The sequence below is a fragment of the Macaca thibetana genome, chromosome 6, assembly GCF_024542745.1.
Source record: "Macaca thibetana thibetana isolate TM-01 chromosome 6, ASM2454274v1, whole genome shotgun sequence".
Lineage (NCBI taxonomy): Eukaryota > Metazoa > Chordata > Mammalia > Primates > Cercopithecidae > Macaca > Macaca thibetana.
The window spans coordinates 149455607-149465720 of NC_065583.1; the positions used below are offsets into that span (position 1 = coordinate 149455607).

At 35.6% G+C, this 10114-nt stretch overlaps 1 non-coding gene across 1 annotated transcript; it reads right to left on the reverse strand.

Moving 5' to 3' along the window:
* Positions 1–1328: 1328 nt before the first annotated feature.
* LOC126957672 (U6 spliceosomal RNA) lies at positions 1329–1434 on the reverse strand. The gene has a single exon (XR_007726860.1). It is a non-coding gene; the product is annotated as a U6 spliceosomal RNA (small nuclear RNA).
* Positions 1435–10114: the final 8680 nt, after the last annotated feature.

The following is a 10114-nucleotide window of genomic DNA, read 5'->3' on the forward strand; positions in this document are numbered from 1 at the left end:
TTAATGTTTTTATAAGGTGTAAGGAAAGAGTCCAATTTCAGTTTTCTACATACGGCTAGCCAGTTTCCTTAGCACCATTTATTAAATAGGAGATTCTTTCCTCATTACTTGTTTTTGTCATGTTTGTTGAAGAAGAAATGGTTGCAGATGTATGGTCTTATTTCTGAGTTCTCTGTTCTGTTCCATTAGTTTATTTGTCTGTTTTTGTACCAGTACCCTGCTGTTTTTGTTCCTGTAGCCTTGTGGTATAGTTTGAAGTCTGGTAACATGATGCATCAAATTTGTTCCTTTTGCTTAGGATTCTCTTGGCTATGCAAGGTCTTTTTTGGTTCCATGTGAATTTTAAAGTATTTTTTTCTAATATTGTGAAGGATATCCGTGGTAGTTTGATGGGAATAGCATTGAATCTATAAATTACTTTGGGCAGTATGGCCATTTTCATGATATTGATTCTTTCTATCCATGAGGGTGGAATGTTTTTCCATTTGTTTGTATCCTCTCTTATACCCTTGAGCAGTAGTTTTTAGTTCTCCTTGAAATGGTCCTACATGTTCCTTATTAGCTGTATGCCTAGTTATCTTATTCTCTTTGTAGCAGTTGTGAATGAGTGTTCATTCATGATTTGGTTCTCTGCTTGTCTATTGTTGGTGTATAGGAACGTTTGTGATTTTTGCACATTAATTTTGTATCCTGAGACTTTGCTGAAGTTGCTTATCTGCTTAAGGAGTCTTTGAGCTGAAACTATTGGATTTTCTAAACATAGAATCATGTCTTCTGCAAACAAAGATAATTTGATTTCCTCTCTTCCTGTTTCAATACCTGCCTGATTGCCCTGGCCAGAACTTCCAGTACTATGTGGAATAGGAGTGGTGAGAGGGGGATCCTCGTCTTGTGCCAGTTTTCAAAGGGAATGCTTCCAGCTTTTGCTCATTCAGTATTACATGTGCTGTGGGTTTGTCATAAATAGATCTTATTATTTTCAGATATGCTCCATCAATAACTAGTTTATTGTGAGTTTTTATCATGAAGGGATGTTGAATTTATCAAAGGTCTTTTCTGCATATATTGATATAGTAATGTGGTTTTTGTCATTGGTTCTGTTTATGTGATGGATTACACTTATTGACTTGCATATGCTGAACCAGCCTTGCATCTTGGAAATGAAGCCAAATTGATAGTGGTGGATATGCTTTTTGATATACTGCTGGATTCGGTTTGCCAGTATTTTATTGAGGATTTTCACATCAATGCTTGTCAGGGATATTGGCCTGAAGTTTCCTTTTTTTGTTGTGTCTCTGCCAGGTTTTTGTATCAGGATGATCCTGGCCAAAATTATGGAACGCTTCACGAATTTGCATGTCATCCTTACACAGAGGCCATGCTAATCTTCTCTGTATCGTTCCAATTTTATATATGTACTGCTGAAGGGAGCACTCAAATTTTATTTTTTCAGTGGTTTTATTTTTGTTAAAAAATTTATTTTACTTCTCCCAATGAATAAGTGTTTATTTCAAGATACACTGCAGCCCGTTATTGTCAACACTTCAACCTTACTAGCCATTGCCTTCTTCAAGTGGCATAATTTGTTATACTGTAAGTGCAAGTTCACTTATGTTCAGACAATAGTAGGTATGTTTCCATATATCAGTTCATACAACTGTTAAATTAAATTTAGCCTAAAGCAACCTCCTTGTAAGTTCAGCTTAAAAGTTCCTTCATACATAGTGGACTGTAACCTTAAATGGATGTTTAAACAGACAGTAATCTATTCTTATACAAATCAGCAAGTTTCAGCCAAAAGTGATGAACTTTTCCAACAGTGTTAGCATAAGACAAATGCCAGGCTGTAACCAATGTAACTGTTTCTATTCTTCACTTCTATTGTCTGTAAGGGGAGTGTGGTGGTGGTGCACAATTCATGAATTATTCTTAGCTCAGTTAAACTCTCTTAAGTTTAATCTGTCCAAAGGTTCTCTTTAACATAACACATTCCAAAAAAGGAAAAAAAAATATGTCTAGATTCATATTTTGAATGTGCAAATTCAAAATATGAGTTAATTGTACTCATTAACTCCACTGAAATTTATTTTTGTTTCTATTATCATTTCTGGTATGTCGGACTCATATTTTGCTGAATGTATGTGGTATGATCAATCTGAAAATAATACTTTCGACTCCCTTTTACCGCATATGTCAGAAGCGTTTGAACCACAGGAACTCCATCTTGAATAGGAGCTGGGTAAAATATGCCCGAAATCTACTGGGCTTCATTCCCAGATGGTTAGACATTCTAAGTCACAGGATGAGATTGGAGATTGGCACAAGATACAGGTCATGAAAACCTTGCTGATAAAACAGGATGCAGTAAAGAAGCCGGCTAAACCCCCCCAAAACCAAGATGGCCACAAGAGTGACCTCTGGTCTTTCTCACTGCTACACTCCCACCATCACCATGACAGTTTACAAATGCCATGGCAGCATCAAGAAGTTAGCCTATATGGTCTAAAAAGGGGAGGCATGAATAATACATCCCCTGTTTAGCATATAATCAACAATTAACCATAAAAATAAGCAACCAGCAGCCCTTGGTGTTTCTCTATAGAGTAGCCATTCTTTATTTTTTTACTTTCCTATTAAACTTGCTTTCACTTTACTGTATGGACTTGCCCTGGATTCTTTCTTGTGTGACATCCAAGAACCCTCTCTTGGGGTCTGGATCGGGACCCCTTTCCTGTAACACGTATATCAGAAGGATTTCCTGTTAACTGAGTTTCAACTTTTGGTTGTAGTATATTTGAGTACAAATATCCAGGGCCAAATTCTCAATTGAATATATCTGAGAGACAAATTGTCCAATGATCAGATATTTTAAAACTCTTAGAAGGTGAAGTATCACTGTAGTTCAAACACATATAAAGTCTTAGTATTTCTTATAAGGATACGCTCTTCTAGTCTAACTTTAGTTGGTGATATATTGTTTATATTTCAACTGTAAAATATGAGAATTATATTTTTTATTATAGAAGTTTCAATAATTTTACATTCTGAGTGTATTCAAATGTTAAAAGAATTAAATTAGAACTCTGTCTATTACAAGTGGAGATAATTTTATAAATAATATATTCTATTATTTATAAGTGAGAATGGACTCTACAGACAGTGGGACTCCAAACACATCACTCAAAATATGACTGTTGGAGATCAGAATATGCCACCCTAAAAAGTGCTTCTTAGACATATTAATTATTTTGAACTGGTTACTCTGAGAAACAGACACAGAAGTAGCTCTGAAAATTTGTCTTTCTGTAAGAGAAAGTTACATCAAAAAATGATAATTTCTGTTTGTAGGGAGATCTTCCTCTCTGCACCAGGAATTGAGGGATGGCTGAATGAAGAAGGCAATGACTTAAATCTGCATAACAAACCATGCCTTTGTTAAAGGTGATTTTCCTCATCATTTCATCTTAACCAGGTCTTTCCCCACATACTTTTTTTCTTTTAGGTAATGATGATATTTAAGTCTGAAGTTTAAGCCTATTCTTTGAGATATACTTTATAAAATTACAAACTTTCTGGTGTCTCCCATGTATATATAAAACTACAAATGTTAACAAATGTCTATTTGTTTTTCTCATGTTAATTTGTGTTTTTTTACAGAAAGCCCAGTAAAAAACTATGAAGGATAGAGAATTTTTTTTTTTTCCCTCTATACAGACATGGGTTGCAATATCCCTTAGCAAACTGCTACTGTTAGTGATGATAATATTTGGGCTATTTGTCTAAATAACATACCCGTGCCTTTGTTTAACTGATGCCAGAACCGGGACTAGATCCTCAGACTTAACATTTACTCTATTTTAGTTTCACTACATCATTGAGCTCTCTTATGTTTTAAAGTAGCATAATGCCAACTATCATTTAGTTGGTATTAGTTTAGTATCTTTGCTTTGATTTACAGAATCACTAAAGTTTAAAACAATGCTTTTTTCCAGTTTTTCTCATTAAAAATAGTCTGATGATACTGTTTGTTTTATAAAAGTGTAGTCTTAGTCTTAATTTTATTATTAAGATAACATTTTAATTAGAAAAGTTTATCAAACCTTAATCTAAAAGAGTAAAAAAGTTTGCATAAAAAGCATAGCTTTTTTTTTTTTTTAAATTTCTGTAAATCAATTGTTACAGTAGGTAGCCGGTCAGAATGAGCAGGACAAGAGAGGGCTCCCCAACTCCACATGCACCAGGCTTGTCAGGTCACCAGGCAGTTGTTAACTGTCTCTCTAAAATAATAATTGATCACAGTCAGTACCAGGGAAAGGCAGTCTCCCAGCAGATGGAAAACACCTGAAACCGGTGATCAGCAGCTTCCCAATAAGATCTCAGGATTTGGACAAGCGGGCTCAAGCATGCACATTAAAATGCAAAATGACAGAGTTCTACTTGTATGACCTCCTAGGGATATTTGACTGGTGAGGAAGAATGCCTCAAGTAAGCATATGTACAACTCCAGTAAACACTCTGTGCTTGCTCCCTTCCCACGTCCTTATAGGCCACTGTGCATGGGTGCAGCGCACCCTAAGGGAAGAGTCAGTGGACAACGGATGAAAGATCTTGAAGTATATGCCAACATATAAAACCCTAAGCCAAAGGGCAAATTGTGCACTTGTCTTTCAACTCACCTGCTTATTATTATTACTCTTCCAAGTATACTTTACTCCCTTTTGTTCCTACTCTAAAACTTTTTAATAAACTTTCACTTTTGCTCTAAAACTGGCCTCAGTCTCTCCTCTGCCTTGTGCCCCTCAGTCAAATTCTTTCTTTTGAGGAAAGAAGAACTGAGGCTCCTTCAGACCCATATGGATTCACCACCAGTAACATACTTTGATGCTGTGTGACTAAGATATATTCTACTGCTAACAAAATGTTGTCAAATGATACTCAAAAATCTTTTCATTGTCTTTGATTAGTTAGTTATCTGGTTTTAACTGCCTGATAAGAGATTTCAGAGATTTAAGTTTTCTTAACATTAAAAATAATTTCAATTGAGAGGCCATTAGGCTGAGACAGCTCCCATGTCTTGAATTCCTGCACAAGCAAGCTGAAGCCCAATGTGAAGACTGAAATGAAACGTAAGCTTTACCTGTCAGAAACTGCCAATTGTCCTCTAACTAAGGACTTTCCACAGGATTATACCTAAAATAAACAAATGTCTGGCAGTAGCCAATCAAGTAATTTCTTTACTTCATGTCTACATTCAGCTTATAAAATGTCACTGTTCATGCTGCTAAAGTGGAGCTGTTTTAACCTCTTCTGGTCCTGAGTGCTGCCTGATCCATAAATTGTTATTTGCTCAAGTAAATCCTGTTAAATTAATATGTCTAACTTTTTTTTAACTTGAGTATTTGTTTCTTCTTATAAGTAAATAAGAGAATTTTAAAAATATATTTCAATAATATGCTGTGCAAACCAGTGCTTATGATTTTTCCATATTTAGAATACTTAGAATGTAAAGAACAAAAAACTCCCATATATTTTATCCTTATTCAAGGAACCTTCAGTGATATACCACATAAAATAATATTTTCTCTGTGTGACATGTGTATAGGGACTTATAGGCCTAGAATTTTCCAGAAGTACTGTAAGAATAGCTCCTATTTTTTATTGTTTGATTTTAGCTGTTGATCATTTTTTAAAATAATGTGCATTGACTGAATAACTCTGAGTTAGATATGCTGACTGAATTTCCACTAAAATATTTGTACAAATTTGATTAATTAGGTAACTAACAGGTAGCTGCTTCTATGTCTTCTCTGAGTTTTAAAGATGTTAACTACATTGTGAATTTAAAGTTTCCAAAGGAATATGGTAAAATTTAAAATCTCAAAATTAGTTTGAAAGCTAATATCTTTGTCTTAAACAGCTTGTGTTTAAAATTGTATTCTGACTTTTCAATACCTTTTAAACTGGTTTTAGAGTTCATAAGTCATTTGTGTATTTTTTGTTTTGGAACTTTTCTGTGTTCATCATTAAGGATATTCTCTTTTATCAATCTCATCCTACTTTCCTACTGGGAGATTTTTGTTTTTAAACAAAGTTTTGTGGTGGTTGGGGTGGTCCCTTTTCATACTCTTCTGACTCCAACCCCTAGAGTTTTCTTTGGAAAAAAGTATAACCAATAAATTATTTATTTATTTATTTATTTATTTATTTATTTATTTATTTATCAAGACAGAGTTTTGCTCTTATCGCCCAGGCTGGAGTGCAATGGCATGATCTCAGCTCACTGCAACCTCTGCCTCCCGGGTTCAAGCAATTCTTCTACCTCAGTCTCCCGAACAACTGTGATTACAGGTGCCTGCCACCACTCCTGACTAATTTTTATATTTTTAGAGGAGACGGAGTTTCACCACGTTGGTCTCGAACTCCTGACCTCAGGTGATCCACCAGCTACAGCCTCCCAAAGCGCTGGGATTACAAACCCAATTTGTTTTATATCTTGAAAGTCTTGAAAGTCTTACCTAATATAATGAGAGAGAAGCAAATCTGTCACTACAGTTAAATTGATATTAACCTGTATCTCAATAATGTTATTTCATATTTTTATGTTATTAACAGAAAGCTCAGTTTCATCAGTCTTTGTATTAAACAAAGTAACAGATCAAGGGCATCCTCAACACTAGGTTGAGACTCTGGGCAGGGTATGGAAAATTTCTGGAGAAAGAAACGTGCCAGTTCCATTCACTAACCTGAGGTTGTTGGTCCAGGGACCACATAATCAGCTCATCTGAACCAGTATCACCCATATAATGAGACAAATAAATAGGAAATAACAAAACATTTTTAGGCCGGGCGCGGTGGCTCAAGCCTGTAATCCCAGCACTTTGGGAGGCCGAGACGGGTGGATCACGAGGTCAGGAGATCGAGACTATCCTGGCTAACACGGTGAAACCCCGTCTCTACTAAAAAATACAAAAAAAACTAGCCGGGCGAGGTGGCGGGCGCCTGTAGTCCCAGCTACTCGGGAGGCTGAGGCAGGAGAATAGCGTGAACCCGGGAGGCGGAGCTTGCAGTGAGCTGAGGTTCGGCCACTGCACTCCAGCCTGGGCGACAGAGCGAGACTCCGTCTCAAAAAAAAAAAAAAAAAAAAAAAAAAAAAAAAAAAAAAAAATTTGAATTCTGGAGGCTTAAACTGTTTACACACACACACACACACACACACACACACACACACACACACATATACACATGCTTGGTTACATTTCACATATATTTCATTATGTACATATATTCCATTATGTGTGTGCATACATTTATATAATGGAAATTATCTAAGTACAATTATCTACTTTACTGTTTAACAATATCTTTTCTACTTCCTTGATCAGAAGGTGTATTAGTTCTCTAGGGCTGCCATGACAAAATACAACAGTATGAATGTCTTAAGCTATATATATGTGTGTGTGTGTGTGTATATATATATATATATATGATATATACTTAACATATACTTAGTTACTGGAGGCTAGAAGTCCAAGATCAAAGCAGTTTTATTCTGATGCCTCTCTTCTGGGCTTCCAGATGGCTTTTGGATATGTCCACACATGGTCTTCCCTCTGTGTGTGTGCATCCTTGATGACTCTCTGCCCAAATTTCTTCCTCTAAAGGGCACTAGTCAGATTGGACGAGCATCCATAAATGGCCTCATTTTAACTTAATCACCCCATGAAAGGCCTTCTCACTAAATTCAGTCATACTGTGAGGTACCTGGAGAAAAGCCTAAAATATAAGAATTTCTGGGGTAATTCAAAAAGCATTGAGGTTGAAGTCAGAATGTCTGAATAAAACAGCTTCATTGCATGTATTAACCAACTCAACTGGCCCCTGGTTCCTAACCTATTATATGGAAATAATAATATCTATCTTAAGGCAATTATTACACGATGATATATATATAGAATATCCACCAAACTACTTTCTCTGTATTAGTAATACATTTAGTGAATGGGCATATTATATCATAGTCAATGTATATTTTTTTTCACATTCTAAGTTTAAGGAAACAATTTGATAGAAAATGAAAAATTTAAATTAAATGTGTTCATTTTGCCTTTGCAAGCAACACATTTTTTTGAAGAACATATTTGAGCATAATATATTAAACGTGTCCTAAAATTATGATAGAATTTTTAAACCACTCCAATTTAAACACTCCAGTTTTATTTAGCCCTCCATAAAACTTTTGTTCATGCATCATTGATTTATGACAGTTTGTGACAGTTGTCACAAACAGGATAGGCCCATATGTTAAAAGCACTTGCCATTTTTTGTGACTGCCCTCAATCAGATTTAACAGATTAATAATTGTAGTAATCTGCCATCCTGATTTTTAACTACAAGGTTTTAATAACCATCCCACTATTTCAGCTTTGTCTCTTAATCTAAATCATTAATCTCTTTAGGACTTACTATAGCCTCTTTTTTACACATATTACACATATCTGCATTCAACTTCTACGTCTTTTGTAATATTCTTTTTCTATAATGTTTGCTCATAGCAAAGTATTTCTGTTAATTGATGTATTGATGTATTGTTATATTGCTTCACTTTAAGTATCTCGCCCCCCCACCCTGTACATCTCAATTTCACTATTTTAAGTCTTTTAACCTCTTGTAGATCTTTGTAATGCCCTTCCATATAAGATCAAGTACAGTAGATTGACTGTATTTTCTAGTTCAAATTAAAAAAGCATGTGTTCAGCTTGACTTATGCTTAGTGACAGCTCTGTGTATTTTTCACTGTGATGTGAATACATGAAGGACACAGCCTAGAAACTTAGTGCATTATACTCCATCTGCATAGCGAGGTAAATGTGACTGAGGTAATTACTGCCACCTAAGTTTTTATTTCTTTTTTCATTAAAGGTGTTATCATGCCAGGGACAAAATAAATAATACCCAATACCTGGCTTTTATTAGGTTCTGTCTTTGTTAAATGTGAATGACGTGAATGGCAATAAGGAAGCTATAAAGAAATCATAAATAAAACATTAGCACATTTTTGTAATAGCACAGGTGTAAATGTCACTAATGAAGTAAGAATAAATATGTGATGTTAATTATTCTGCTTTGCCTGACTATGAAATGTGAAAGCAAATGTAGTGCTTGACAAGAATGAAAACAGAAAAATCAAATGTGTTGGTTTTATTTCCCTAGGAAATGCTCATTTTTTGTTTACTTGCCAATGAGTAGTTTATATTGCAGGCTAGGTCATATGTTATATCTGTTTTAGAGAGCAATATTCTATACACATTAAGTTACATATGGCTGTTAAACCAGCTGGTCCTAAACAGAGACATATGTGTGTGTCTGTGTGTGTGTGTGTTCGTGTGCTCTCATGCAAGCACACTTTTATATACATACATATATAGTGTATATATGTATATGCTGTTTTTATATATGCATATACTGTCTATATATACACACACACTGCTTTTGCATATACATAAGCACTCACATATATAAATGTACACATTTATACTATATTATAAAGTATGTCTATAGTACTATAAAGTAGTAATATATTATAAAGTATGTCTTTCCATCTGTTTCTTCAGGGTTAAATAGTCAGCACATAATACTTCATGAGTACTTCATTGTCCCTTATTCTACAAATTCTTTCTGCTGTGGGCCAATTGCTCTTTTATAATGTGCCAACCAAGAACTGGGAAAGCAGGCCGGGCGCGGTGGCTCAAGCCTGTAATCCCAGCACTTTGGGAGGCCGAGACGGGCGGATCACGAGGTCAGGAGATCGAGACCATCCTGGCTAACACGGTGAAACCCCGTCTCTATTAAAAAAATAAAAAAAAAAAAAAAAAACTAGCCGGGCGAGGTGGCGGCGCCTGTAGTCCCAGCTACTCGGGAGGCTGAGGCAGGAGAATGGCGAGAACCCGGGAGGCAGAGCTTGCAGTGAGCTGAGATCCGGCCACTGCACTCCAGCACGGGCGGCAGAGCGAGACTCCGTCTCAAAAAAAAAAAAAAAAAAAAAAGAACTGGGAAAGCTAAGTGTGTTAGAGTTATATTTAACCACGTGTAAGAAAGTCAGAAATTAAGACAAAAA